This window comes from Rana temporaria, chromosome 11 (assembly GCF_905171775.1).
Source record: "Rana temporaria chromosome 11, aRanTem1.1, whole genome shotgun sequence".
Lineage (NCBI taxonomy): Eukaryota > Metazoa > Chordata > Amphibia > Anura > Ranidae > Rana > Rana temporaria.
The window spans coordinates 139,609,822-139,625,416 of NC_053499.1; the positions used below are offsets into that span (position 1 = coordinate 139,609,822).

Below are 15,595 nucleotides of genomic sequence, written 5' to 3' on the forward strand. Positions count from 1 at the left end.
TCCAATGAAGAGCTGGGGGAAAGCAACGCGGGATCACGTCCAAGGAGATTCGGGGCTCAGGTAAATAAAACTGGGCTCGGGGAAGTTGGAGAGTGTAAGGTGTTTTTTCACCTTAATGCATAGGATGCATTAAGGTGAAAAAACACAAAGCTTTACAACCCCTTTAAGCCACGTACACACGATCCAAGTTTATGGCCATAATTGTCTGACGGGCGTGTTGTGTTGGATAATCCGACCGTGTGTATGCTCCATCAGACAATTACTGGCTGAATTAATGACAACAAAAGTTGGCTGTTCAGGCTCACCAATTGTTGGGCAATACACTCCCAAGTCCCCAATGCCTCTTTGAGTATGTTGTTGTGGAGTCAATTCTTACATTGGTGGTCAGCGTAGTGATCCAGTTTATTGGGGGCAAGTAGGAGACGGACCCCACTATATTTGTGGCCAGTGGAAGAAGGACCCAACTCTTTTAGCGGCCAGTGGGAGAAGGACCTCAGTATATTAGTGGCCAGTGGGAGAAGGACCCAACTTTATTAGTGGCCAGTGGGAGAAGGACCCAACTTTATTAGTGGCCAGTGGGAGAAGGACCCAACTTTATTAGTGGCCAGTGGGAGAAGGACCCCACTATATTAGTGGCCAGTGGAAGAAGGACCCCACTATATTAGCTGCCAGTGGAAGAAGGACCTCACTATATTAGTGGCCAGTGGGAGAAGGGCCCAACTTTATTAGTGGCCAGTGGGAGAAGGACCCCATTATATAGGTTGTCAATGAGAGAAGAACCCCTTTAAATTTCTGATAGGTGGGAAGACTGCCCCTTACAGACAGCTAAGAAACATTGTTGTTTAAGGAGTCTCTACCAACCTCTGGAGGAACCTTAGGGTTCCATGGATCCCTGGTTGAGAAAGGCTGCACTAAATATTGCCCTTCACTCCTCCCTTGGCAGCTACATGGAAGGTTATGTAAAGAAATAAAAGGAGGGCTGGAGGAGATGGGCCAGCACAGAGATTAGTTAAACATTCCTAGAAGACAAGAGGGCTGTGACGTGAGCATAATGGGTGCTGAGCTAGGGTATAGAATATTCTTTAGTGTTCAAAGTTTCTAGTAAGTTTCTAGCAAGGGAATTAAAAATAATTTATGAAAGAGAAAATACTGCAAGTAAACATAAAAGCTACAAAACAAGGGCATAGGCCATCCCTAAACGCTTGCTTCCAACTGCCCAGCCCCTGTTGGTATTTACAACTCCAGGCTCACTTAAACTGCCATTCTATATATAATAACCCAGTAGTCATTATAAAAATAGCTACAGTCCAATAATCACTATAATGACAACCCAGTACAACACTCAGAACCGTTTGTACCTTAATGACACTCACAGGTCATTGCCTAAGTAGTACTAAGGGCAACACCAAACCTAAAAATATATAAACTGTGATAACATTTTCCTCATTGTGTTTATCTCTTCATAACACATCTGAACATTTGTTACTGAAAAAAGCAAGATAACTATAGGGGGAAAAGAGTACAGGGATGCGGAAAAGAGCCAAAGACTTTATCATTCAAGACAAATACAACATCTTTCCTTTATCTTGTTTGCTGGTCTACACAGTTAAAAAGTAGTTCCTCTAATAGCTCAATCTACTTGTAATTAAAGCCCAATTGAAGTCACAGAAATAAATATCCAGTTAGCTAGACTTTATACTAACAACCTGCATTTTCAGTCCTACACCCACTTTAATGTTACAGCAAATGTACAGGGTTTAAAGGGTTAGCTCACCTTTAATGATATGTTCCCCCAAAAATTCCTAAGCTTTACAGTGCACTCAGTACATTAATATGCTGTTGTTTTTTAAAGGATGCTTATTTTTCAAAAGCTGTTTATTCTATTGCCTGTCTCTCTCCATCCTGCAGATGGTAGAGCTCACCAAGCATTGGATGCATGGTCCTAGAAACTCATGAATGAGAACTCGGCTTCATTCCCTACCCACGCATCCAAAGTCCACTTTCAATCACTCTTGTAGAACACTGAGTTGCGAGAGCGGTCTGCGCACACGTGGGTAGGAGATTCAGCCGAATGCTTGATTGGCAGTTGTTGGGGCCACCATGGAGAAATGCAGAATAATGTACTTAAGACTGTAATACATAGGGATTTATAAAATTTTGGGGGAAAATTTCAAGGTTAACAACCCTTTAAAATATGAGTGTGCAGTGTAATAGTGATGTCATCAAAGCTACAAAGCTTAATGCTGCGTACACACAACCGTTTTTCGGGTTGTAAAAAATTACTTATTTTTTTTATGTAATTAAAAATGATCATATGTAGGCTCCAGAGCATTTTTCACGATGTAAAAAATGGGCATTAAAAATTTCGAACATGCTCTAATTTTTCACGACTTTTTTAACGTTGTCGTTTTTAACGTCGTAAAAAATGGTTGTGTGTGTGAGTGGTCAGTTTTTCTATTTTGGCTGGTCTTCAGAGGTACAGGACACACAACACTACAACTACACACAGTAATGCAAGGCTTTCTCCCTGGTGTGGAGAAAGCCTCTTGAGGGAGGAGGGGGCGAGCAGGAGGGTCAGGACACTCGCTACTTTTCAGATAGAGAAAGAAGATGTGTGTTAGTGGGAGTCCTGACACTCCTGCTCGCCCCCTCAAGAGGCTTTCTCCACACCAGGGAGAAAGCCTCGCATTACAGTGTGGAGTTACAGACAGAAGAACAGGAAGTGAGGATTTCTAAGAAATAATAAGGACATTTAAAAGCAAAATGGAAGGATGAGGTAAGTGAAGGAGGACTGCACTAAGGTAAAGGAAGCTATTAAGGGAAACATTTTTTTTACCTTTACAACCCCTTTAAGTACTGTATTTATTGGCGTATAACACTCACTTTTTTACCCTGAAAATAGAGGGTAAATTGTGCCTGTGCGTTATACGCAGAGGGCTGTGGAAAGTTGTTTCCTGAAACTTCCCTCTTAAAGTTAGGGAGCGTGTTATACGCCTGTGCGTGTTGTTATACGTCAATAAATACGGTATATCAAGCTCAAGTCTAAATACAGTCCTCACTATGCTACTGGCTGGAAAGTTTTATCAGTGTAGTGACAGGTGCACTTTAATATCAGCTCCTTTCCATTACATCAAGGAGAACTGAATGGACATTTTTTTTTCTTTAAGTAGAATTGAAGATAGAATGTATTTTTTTTTTTTACTCAGTTTCTTTTAAAAATCAAAGATTTAACAGAGCAAGGATTGATAACAGAGTAATGTGCAATATGATGTATGTCGACAATCTGTTTCACATCTCTAGTACAGAGAATGGCCCTGTGAACCTTTGGATAATGGGTAATTACTGCAGCCGGGACCTAGTGTGACCTTCATCTACACCTAAAAAAGAGAGGTGACCGTACCTGCTCTATGTCACACTGCACCACCATCCGCAGATGGCCGCTTTGTAAGGGCTGTGATTACTTCTGCAAACTTTTTTTTTTTCCCATTTTGATTTCAAAATTAAAGTTATTTAAAGGCAATTTTCATCTAACGTGATGGGCATCGGAGCAAGTAATAGCTAGCATTCTTTCCTGGTCTCTCCACTTCAATTACCACCAAGGGTTCCCTTAGACATCAGATAGATATCTTTGATGATCAATATTATCCACCTGAAATGTAATGATCAAAGAATCCATTCAAAGACATCACTAGGAACATGTCAGACAACATCTGCCCTTAAAGTTATTCAATGTTGTCATACAGAATCTACATAAAAAAATGATCTGAGAAGCACAAAAATGTATTGTGATGAAAAAAAAAATGGAAAAAAAAAACTGACTTACGTAATTATGTCAGGTGGGCATTTAAACATTTATGACTGTCGTGTGCAGCTCAACAAACACTCGCTCATACGGAACGACTATTCTATGCCATCATTGTTTCCACTGCTGCTTTAGCAACCTCTCGCTGGTTCCAGAAGCTGTAATATTTTATTGTTCTTTGCAAGCTGGAGATTGTCTGAAATTACACGAGGCTAACACGAGCAATTCTTCCAGGTATACTTCCAGGTATACAAAAAAAAATCAAGATTGCAATATATTTTCCTTAGGTACTGTTTGTTAACCAAAGTAGACTTATATTGTATATAAGAACCTTAAAGGGGTTGTAAAGATAATTTTCTTTTGCCCTAAATAGCTTCCTTTACCTTAGTGCAGTCCTCCTTCACTTACATCATCCTTCCATTTTGCTTTTAAATGTCCTTATTTCTTCTGAGAAATCCTCACTTCCTGTTCTTCTGTCTGTATCTCCACACAGTAATGCAAGGCTTTCTCCCTGGTGTGGAGAAAGCCTCTTGAGGTGTATAAGCCTAGGGTGTCCATCTGCATGCCTCACTTGGCCTCACTGTGTCCATGCTTCACTGTGCCCATGCCTCACTGCGCCAATGCCTCACTGTGTCCATTACTCACTGTGCCCATGTCCCACTGTGCTCATGACTAGACTGGCGTTTAACATGGGAGTCTATGGAAGGGGTGCCCGGCTTTGAAAAATCGGTGCTCCCCGGCCGTAGGTCCCCCCAGACAACAAACTTTGCACACTTGTGGAGGAGAAATGGGGCTACGTGTGTGCCAAGTTCCGGGTCCAGAGGACCTATGACCAGCCGGTACCGGGTCCCCAAAATCACAGGAGAAATTACTGTTTAACATGGGATTCTACGAAAGGCCTGTACCGGGTCCCCAAAGTCTGGGAGATCAGGCGCAAAAAGGTGACTCGAGTATAAGCCGAGGGGGGCATTTTCAGCACAAAAAAATGTGCTGAAAAACTTGGCTTATACTCGAGTATATGCGGTATTTAATCTGAAGCATCAAAAATTCAAAGCAGATCAACTGATTATTTTTTTTGGACTCTGGACTCTATGTAGCTACATATCTCAAATTAGGTATCACTGACTAACAGGGGTCAGTTATTTGTACCTGAACCGAAAGATCCCATGACAATAAATAATAATATATTAATATTGCATTTTCAACAACAAGCTAATTTCTAATGTCTCTAAAGCTGGTCATATACAGTACTAATAGGTTTCCAAAAAAACATACATACGAGAATTTGTAGGAACATTTTTATGATAATTCTCATTACATCTCATATCTTGACACAACCTACATTGCATACGGAAATTTGTATTTAATCTGAAGCACCAAAAATTCAAAGCAGATCAACTGATTCAAAATTTTTGACTCTGGTCTCTATGTTGCTACATATCATCTCTTGAATTAGGTATCACTGTCTAATAGGGATCAGGTATCTGTACCTGAACTGAAAGATCCCACGACAATAATTATAATAATAATAATAATAATAATAATAATAATAATAATCATAATAATAATATATAAATATTGCATTTTCAACAACAAGCTCATCTCTAATGTCTCTAAAGCTGGTCGTATACTAATTGGTTTCCAAAAAAACATTCAAGTACATACGAGAATTTGTAGGAATTTTTTTTTACGATAATTCTCAAAACATCTCATATGTTGACACAACCTATATGACATACATAAATTAGTATTTAATCTATAGCACCAAAAATTCTAAAGTAAATCAACTGATTCAAACTTTTTCACTCTGCAGCTACATATTATCTCTCGAATTAGGTATCACTGACTAACAGGGGTCAGGTATCTGTACCTTAACTAAAAGATCCAACGACAATAATAGTAATAGTAGTAATAATAATAATATTAATAGCAATACTATGAATAATAATTATAATATTAATAATAATAATAATAATAATAATAATAATATTAATAGCTGTAACAGAATGGTCCGTGATACCCAGAGACTTTTGAAGGATGCGGGGTACTTCTGTGCCAGCTTCACCAATGACTCTTGGGTCTAGGGTCATAGTATGTCCAGTAGGGGCATAGGATGACTGAGAAATTATATCATGAATTACATGAGATGGGACAATAATGATAATTCATGTATTACAGGATATCTTGGAATATTACAGGTGGTTAATTCTGTCCACAACAGGTCAATAGCAGAGTGAGTCATTCATGTGGGGACACATAGACTGTTTAGGTGTTAATTAAGCCTGGCTCCTAAGATATTTCATTGTGCTATGCTAACTAGCCCTATATTGTGTGACAGTTCTATTGATGCTAATATGTGTTGTGAGTTAACACACTCTAAACGTCATGTCTACCATGTCAGCTATAGTAATTGATTCATGTGGATTAGGTGCCAGAATTTCTGTCTGGGATGTGGATTGAGGGGGACTCGTTGAGCACCCATTGTGTGATGTTTTGGGTGGAGTGTTTCATTGTCCCTGTGATTACTGCAGCATTCTTTCTAACTGTATAAAAAGCTGATAGTTTATCATTAAAGCACTCATTCGTTTTGGAACCAGAAACAGAGCTGTGTGTCTCGTTTGTCTGGGGAATTCCAATGGATCGTGTCTGCTGGATTGTTGGAGTGTCAGATAAGCTGTCTTGGGTTGGTGGAATGGAATATCGTGAACGGTGTTAACCCCTGACCATTACAATAGCAATACTATGAATAATAATAATAATAATAATAAATGAATCCTCTTTTAAAAAGTCAAGCATTGCATGTATATTGCTTTATCCATGTCCATTGCAGCTATGCCAGATATGAACTAATTAAACGAAATGATCGCAGATTGAGAAACATAACATATTTGTTAAATTCCCATTGCACTGCTTCTTGGAAACATCCAGTATTTAAAATGTGCTGTAGAATCTGCTGGCCTGTTAAGCAGTATGAAACATTGAAGAAATATGTTGCCGGCTCACCAAGGATCCTTATTATAAAGTACTCATTTTTATAGAGGAATCACATTACAAATAGCACAACATTGCGGGGCCACACAGGACCCCTTTATCAGCCTTAAACCATGCAACAATACATTTTTTAACAACAAGCTCATCTCTAATGTCTCTAAAGCTGGCCATATAGTAGATTTCCTTAAAAACATTCAGGTACATATGAACATTTGAATAATAATTCTCAGTACATCCCATGACTTGACATCAAAAATATTTCAAAATTTTGTTTGCTTTTAACATTCTATTTTGAATGGTCTTTCCTCAACAAAAAACACAAACATCCTTAAAAAATTGTTCATTCAAGAAAAATTCCTCATACTGCGCCTTCAAATTTTCTCATCACTGTAGTCGCTAACGAACGTCGATTTGACCCACTAACAAGTAATTCGAAAATTGCATGAACATTTTTTAAATGAGAAATTTCAAGCAAGATTCTTCCAATGTATGACCAGCTTAATCACTTGCCAACCAGCCGCCATAGTTACACGGCGGCAGGTCAGCACGTTACCGCAAATTGCCGTAGGTGCGCCCGCTGTACGGCGAGGGGACACGATGCACGTGGCCAGAGGCCATGATGTCCGCCAGTCACCCAGCGGGAACGACAGCCAGAACGGGGATCTGTCAATGTAAACAGACAGATCCCTGTTCTGTCAGGTGAGTAAGGCCTTGTACACACTTTAGGATAGCCAGAGGACAATGGTCTGCAGGACCGTTTTCATCGGTCAAAACCGATCGTGTGTGGGCCCCATAGGTTAGTTAACCTTCGGTTAAAAAATATTGTTTTTTTTCCAAAATTTTCGCTTGTTATTTGTTTACTGTGCAAAAAATTAAAACTGAAGAGGTGATCAAATACCACCAAAAGAAAGCTCTATTTGTGGGGAAAAAATCATATAAATTTTGTTTGGGTACAGCGTCGCACAACCGCGCAATTGTCAGTTAAAGCGACGCAGTGCGGTATCTTGAAAATGGTCTGGTCATTAAGAGGGAAAATCTTCCGGTCTGTAAGTGGTTAATGGGTTTCCTTCAAGGCACTCTCTAGATGTATCGCTAAACTAAGTAAGTCATTACAATGTACAGAAATCAGAAGTGACCACTGTCTGCGCCTATTTTCTGTTCTACCCCAATGATACAAAATAATGAGTTCCAGAGTAGATAAATCATCGCTACATACCGTCTCCCCGCCACTTAGGATGTCATTGAGTGCCAAACTAAAGCAAAGTGTTTTTGATTACAGTATGCCCTGTAGGTGCCAGGCCGATGGAACAGGTGAGGTTAGGAGACGCTTTACGGTCATATAAAACAAGCCGATGTTTAGGAAATCCAAGCCTGGAGGTTTACTTTTAATGCAAGGTCTGACACAACCAATGAAATGTTTGCCTTCATTAGTGCAGGAAAGCGCCTCTAACCTCTCATTAAAAAGTTAACCGCGGTAGCTGTAAGATTTCAAAGAGACTTGGTGACACGCGTGGTGCCCGAGGGCTCCGGTGAAATGATATCAGGGTAATCGTATTCTGAGAGGACAGACAACAAAAATGTGCCTGAAATGAAAATATATATATATTCCCTTCTCATACTGGTTTATATTTTATTAAAATGTTCTTCTTGGCTGCGGATGGACCTGATAATAGACGTCATATTCTAAGAAAAAGATATTACAGATCTGTAATGGGTATAGATGTACATTCAAAGCCCAACTCCAACAAAACTTTGTGTGTGATTCCTCCGAACTTCCTGTCCTCTCGTCTCCAGGAAATCTCTCTAAGGCCTCGTACACACGACCGAGAAACTCGACAGAATCCATCAAGAAACTTGGTGGCAGAGCTTTTTTGACGAGGAAAACGGTTGTGTGTATGTTTTTCATCGAGGAAACTGTCGAGGAACTCGACGAGGAAAAAAGAGAACAAGTTCTCTTTTTCCTCGACGGGAGACTCAATTTCCTCGTCGTGTTCCTCGTCGGGCTGGTTTTCAGCGAGAAACTCGAGTGTGTGTATGCTAAGAAACCTGCGCATGCTCAGAATAAAGTATGAGACGGGAGTAAAAGTACCATTTGTAATTGAGATAACACATTTTTAAATCTGTAACAGACTGAAAAGTGCAAATCGTCTCTTACCAAACTTTTACTTAACACGCAGTAACATGAGATTAGCAAAAGCAGCCCCCAGGGTTGTGCCAGTGGAATCGAACTTCCCCTGCCATTGTATGTGTTGTACGTCACCGCGTTTGAGAATGAGGAGATTTTGTCTTGACTATGTGTACGCAAAGCAAGCTTGTCGAGTTCCTCGACAAGCCTAACAAGGAACTCGTCGGGGAAAACGATGTGTCTTTTCCGATGAGTTCCTCGGTCGTGTGTACGAGGCCTAATAGATATATAGTACAAGCAGAAATAAGAATATATTTTTTTAGTAGAAACTGAAACGTTAGAACCTCTGTCAGGTCTTTACTGCTATGTGCTTCCCCATCACTTCCTGTCTAATGACATACTGTACAAATGGGTGTCATCAAAACAGGAAGTGGACGTATAGCTCACCAATGGACAACATTTTAATAAAGTAATCTCAACTAATATGGGGCCTTATTTAAAGGTTTGCCAAAATTACTTTTTAAGCAATGTTATCACATGATAAGATTGATTGAGTAGCTGGTTAAGCAAGACTCAAGCACAATTCCAGCTTGATGAATTACGTCCATTAGTATATGTGTTAATATTGCTTAAATGAGAAGTAGACCTAAAGCTCTTTTGGCCCTACTTTTACAGTGCAGTTAGTTCTGGACTCCTGTGACCTGTATTCAGTCCACAGCGGGCCAGGGCCCACTTTCATATGATGTCACTCAGCCGGTCCAAGCTCTGGAGAGATCCTTAAAGTCCACCCAGATGCCTGGACCAGCCGCTGGCACATCCCTCAGAATGCTGCTGAGAGCACCTGAGCCAGCCACTCCTACCCCTGGCACACCAATGAGCACCGGAGGGGCAGAGCAGAGAGCCTGCATTCCAAGCCTCACTCTCAGCATCCTGACATCTGGATTTCCTGTTAGACGAGAGGACGGAAATAGACAGTGACAGGAGGACCATCACTGCCTGTACCTATTGCGGATTAATGACACACTATGGGCCAGTTATAGAACTGGTGCCGGATACACAGAATTTAGATGTAATGTGCCTGTTGTAAATTAAAGAGTACACTGTTCCTAATCTGGAGGCGCCTTATCTCTCTTTTCTTTCTCCTGGAAAATATCGCTAGGTCTTATTTTCAGGGGTAGGTCTTATTTTCGGGGAAACGCGGTATGATACATTATTGTTCTTACCTCTTTTTTATCTTTGTACAAATAAAAGATTGTATTTTATCTTTTTTATTTCTGTCTCCTATGCTGTGTCGGTGTAGTCCCTATTTATAGGGAACAGGGATAAATTCCAGGTGGTACCTATCCTTTTTTTCTCTATTAGTTTTGGAATGAGGCGTGAAAGTCTCTATTTTTATTAGACATTATATAATCTTGTTTTTTGTAATAAATACAAAAACGATTTGTAGAACTTTGTATACTTTAAGGGAAGTCAGATTTAATGCAGCACAGTAACAATAGTTAGGAAAAAATGAGCACTCGCATGGGAAAGAGAACATCTAAACAGCTTTCTGTTTTGGGAAAAGCTTTAATTGAGAGTCGCCAAATATCCAGTCTAAATATATGTGCTTTATTAGAAGGTACAAACTTGTTTAGCAAAGCGTTTCACAACTATAGCACTAAAGGCACTGAAGAGTTAGAAACAGCTTTAGCCAGAGGTAGAAGAAGTGTGATAACTAATTGTTTCTGGATATAGGAGGGTAGATAACATATATGGTTGTGACAATAGACTCTGCATATATTAGCCTGTTCACAACAATCTGTTGTCATTGCTGTAGCTGCAGATTAGAACAGAGCCTCATTACCATAGTTAGTAGTTCATTAGTATACATGCAAGGTTGTACTAAGGCTTTTTATAGAGGTGAGATGGCAAATGGACTAGCTGACTGCTACACAATGGTGCTGAAGACCATCTGTCATCTAAACATTCAGGCTTGAGTGTTCATGTTTGTTGACTGACCATGCATACATGGTGCCAACCTTATTTTCGACAACAACGACAGTCCGGGAAAACATATTTCAATTTGTGGATTCTTTCTCCTAGATAGGTCGGCCAACAGAAGCCCCCTACACCTGTTGTGTCCAGTAAAGCCTCGTACACACGATCAGTCCATCCGATGAGAACGGTCTGAAGGAGTGGAAAATACAGTTTCCATCCGTCAGACTTTAGCGGATTGGAGCGGGTCGGATGTCAGCGGACATGTCACCGCTGACATCCGTCGCTCCATAGTCCTGTATGGAGCTCCCATTCAGGTCTGCCTAAAAAACGGACAGGCGGACCTGAACGATCCACACGGGTAAAAGGGGACTTAACCCAAAAGGGAATATCCCCCTCCTTGGGATTGTCAAGCAACTTCTGTGGAGTTAGGGTGAGTAGGAAGAGTCATTGGGGTAGATTTAATAAAGGCAAATAGGCTGTTACGTAAGTGCAGTTGTACTCTACATGTACGACTGCTGAGCTCTGATGAAGAGGCCCTTGACGCCTTGAAACGTGTCAGCCGGCAGCGACACACCTCTATATCCCTCCTATTTTGGAGTGCGGTTTGAGGGGTATCCACCACAACGTTGCTGATAAGCTTACCATTTCAGTTCTCTTGTAAGTAGTTTTCTGCTATCATTTTATTTTATTAAACCTGTCAACGGTAACACACTAGGCTGGTGCGCCTTTTTTTCTTTGCTCTTGTCGTTTTCTACTAGGACATTCCCCGTCCACGAAAGGCAGCAAGGCCCCTGTTACCGGTTTTTGACACTGTTGGTGTGTTCCATGAGGAAAGTTGAATAATTTTGGATGTTCCACCCGTGCGCAGGAGCTTATTTTCGTTTTGTCTACATGTGCAGTTGCTCTAAAGCTTAGTAAACTAAGTTTTGCAAAGAATACCCAATCACATGAAAGGGAAATAAAAAAAACAGCATTTTTGCTTACACATGATTGGATGATGGAAGACAGTAGAGCTTCTGCTCATTTACTAAGCTCTGAAGCAACTGCTCTTGCAGAGTGCACAGTCTATTTGCCTTTGATAAATCAACCCCATTGGCACTCCATTCAGAGTAATCAACCAACTTGGGGGTCTTTGTGCTAGGAAAGCTACAATAAAGAGCAAGAGATGAGTTATCTGCTGTTTACATTGGGAGAAGACCTAGTAGAGGTCTGATAAACCTGTATTGACATGCTAAGTCCATGCTAAGATGAAGAGGTACTTTAAAGATAATAAACTGGAGGTCTACCAAGGCAAAGTTAGGTTTGCAGAGTCAGGCCTCGTACACACGACCAAGGAACTCTTCGTAAATGAAACATCGTTTTCCTCGACGAGTTCCTTATTAGGCTTGTCGAGAAACTTGACAAGCCTTCTTTGCGTACACACAGTCAAGACCAAATTTCCTCGTTCTAAAACGCGGAGACGTACAACACATACAACAGCAGGGGAAGTTCGATTCCACTGGCACAACCCTTGGGGCTGCTTTTGCTAATCTCATGTTACTGTTTAGTAAAAGTTTGGTAGAAGACGATTTGCACTTTTCAGTCTGTTACAGCGTGACAAATGTGCTATCTTCATTACAAACGCTACTTTTACCGAAGGTGCGCTCCCATCTCATACTTTATTCTGAGCATGCGCGGGTTTCTTAGCATACACACGATCGTGTTTCTCGTCGAAAACCAGCCCGACGAGGAACACGACGAGGAAATTGAGACTCCTGTCGAGGAAAAAGAGAACTTGTTCTCTTTTTCCTCGTCGAGTTCCTCAACAGTTTTCTCGATGAAAAGCATACACACGACCATTTTCCTTGGCAAAAAAGCTCTGCCACCAAGTTTCTTGATGGATTCTGTCGAGGAAAATGGTCGTGTGTATGAGGCCTCAGGAATATCAAGAGGGAAGTGTTCCCCCAAAGACCAATCTGGGGCTCTGGATAGAGGAGGCATAAAGGGGTGTGCAAGATTTGGTATTATAAGGTAGTGCCAGAACTTTGCCTGTAAAAATGGTGGGGATACTGCGGTAACCAGAGGCTTTTGGAGGTGGCTGAAGATATGTAGAGCTACCTTTGAAGCAGTATTTCTTTTTAAGTAGTGGGGGCAATGACAGAATCCCAATAGGAAAGAGAAGATTATCAACTTTCTAGCCTCAACCATTTCTAATTCAAATAGCCTTGCAAACAAAGCCTAATTAAAGAATCAATCTTTTTTGAGCAATCACACGTCACTGCTCCTTCATGCTTAGATTCCCCATTTCAATATGTTATAAAACATAAACGCTTTGGTGTGTCTTTTAAATAAGAACTTTTCACATCCCACCAATCTTGAGAGGAAGTTTAGGCTAGATGTGCTAAGCGTGTGCATTGCAGGAATGTATATAGCCAGTCATACTCCAACGGTCATCCTTTTAAAACTCACCTCCGAAGACTTCCCTCTGCATTGATTTCTTTCGCTTCATCTCCGAATTCATTACAATACTATTAACAGCTTTGATAAAAATCTTCTGCTGATTCAGTTGATCGACTGCTTTCACTTTCAGAGAAAAAAAAAGAAGCAATGAAGCTTCTATAAAGAAACTAAATAAAAGCCCAGAAATATTTTCTCCATTCAGTCAGCTTGATGGAATACATCCAAAGCTCACATCCTCATGGCACCCAAACAAGAATGAGGTGAGGATCGAGTCAATCCACAGAAAGTGTAATTTGCACCTTAAAGAGTTCCACCCGAAGTCAGCACTTCTTGGCCGCAGTACTACACTTCCATGGCCTTCGCAGTCTTTGTGCTGACCTTAAAACCACACAAGCTCAGCAGTGTTCCTGGATGATTTGGTTAAAGGAAAACTATAGCCTTTTACAGTTTTTATATGTGTATATCTACAGAAGGACAGCCATAATAACCCATACAGGCTCTGATGCACTTCTCCTCGCAAAGCTGATCACAGATGTGAGATGACTGTTGGCGAACTTGCGATTTTTGATGCTTTGGGTGATGATCTCATGCCAGTTAGACCAACAAATACTTGGCTTAAGGCCTCGTACACACGACCGAGGAACTCGTCGGAAAAGACACATAGTTTTCCTTGACGAGTTCCTTGTTAGGCTTGTCGAGAAACTTGACAAGCTTTCTTTGCGTACACACGTCAAGACCAAATCTCCTCGTTCTCAAATGCGGTGACGTACAACACGTACGACAGCAGGGGAAGTTCGATTCCACTGGCACAACCCTTGGGGCTGCTTTTGCTAGTCGCGTGTTAAGTAAAAGTTTGGTAAGAGACGATTTGCACTTTTCAGTCTGTTACAGCGTGACAAATGTGCTATCTCCATTACAAACGCTACTTTTACCGAAGGTGCTTTCCCATCTCATACTTTATTCGGAGAATGCGCGGGTTTCTAAGCATACACACGAACGTGTTTCTCGTTCTAAAACCAGCCCGACGAGGAACACGACAAGGAAATTGAGACTCCCGACGAGGAAAAAGAGAACTTGTTTTCTTTTTTCCTCGTCGAGTTCCTCTACAGTTTCCTCGATGAAAAACATACACACGACCAGTTTCCTCTGCAAAAAAAGCTCTGCCACCAAGTTTCTTGATGGATTCTGTTGAGGAAAACGGTTGTGTGTACGAGGCCTTACTGTTTTATTAGAGTATCAACTGACCTATCAAGGTTATAAAACACTATGGTTTCAAATCTCTTTTATTCAATGTCTAGATTAGTGAGCCATCTTTTCCAAGTAATATTCTACAGCCAATATCAACAATGAACAGTCAGCTAGCTCATAGGGACAGCAAGGTAACAAGTCATAAACCAGGTGGTTAGTTACTCTGTATAACAGGTGTTGACAGTGAAAGGATCCATAGTGGGATATAGTCCTTAAGACCCCTTTCACTCTGAGGCAGTTTTAAAAATAGCCTCCAAAAAGCACCTGAAAACTGCCTCCCATTCTTTGCTTTCACACTCGGGTGGTGCGCTTGCGGGGCGTTAGTAAAAGTCCTGCAAGCAGCATCTTTGGGGGCGGCTTGAGAGCGCTATAAATAGTGCTCCCAAAACGCCCCTGCCCATTTATATAAATGGGCAGAGCTTTCAAAGTGCCTCAAAAGCATTTAAAAAGCGCCGCAATATGGGACTTTTTTCCTTTTTTTAAGGTCATGTGACCTTAAAAAATCCACCCCGCTAGCACCCAAAAGGCACCGTAAAAGCACCACTAAAATGCTGCTAAAGTACTGCAAAAACAACCGGCGCTTTATCGCTGTTTTAACGGCGCTGCAGTGTGAAAGGGGTCTTACAGGTCAGTTGATCCGTCAATAGAGTAGGTGAGTGAGATTCATAGTGTGACATGGCTCTAAGACTGGCCATACATTATATCATTTTCTTAATCAATTTCCTTTAGATTTACCTTCAACTATGTAGTGCAAGCGCCTGTCTGATTGCATACAAATTGAAAGTGTTTAGGTTTGACCTCATATTATATGGTTTTGGTAAATCTAAAGGAAAATTGTAAAAGAAAATTGTATAATTTATGGCCAGTCTAAATGTGTTGAAAAAGAAGAAACAATTGGGATTTTAAGTGAGGTCATGGCCAATAGGGAACATGTACCTCTGTCCCGGTCTGATGAAAAAATATATTTTTTCAGTCTAAATGTGTGTACACTTCAAGCCTGTGGTCCATGCTTC

General features: G+C 40.8%; 1 protein-coding gene across 2 annotated transcripts in view; it reads right to left on the bottom strand.

Moving 5' to 3' along the window:
* CDH11 (cadherin 11) overlaps positions 1-15,595 on the bottom strand; it is a 190,371-nt gene that overhangs the window by 131,088 nt on the left and 43,688 nt on the right. The gene's annotated exons all lie outside the window — the stretch shown is intronic.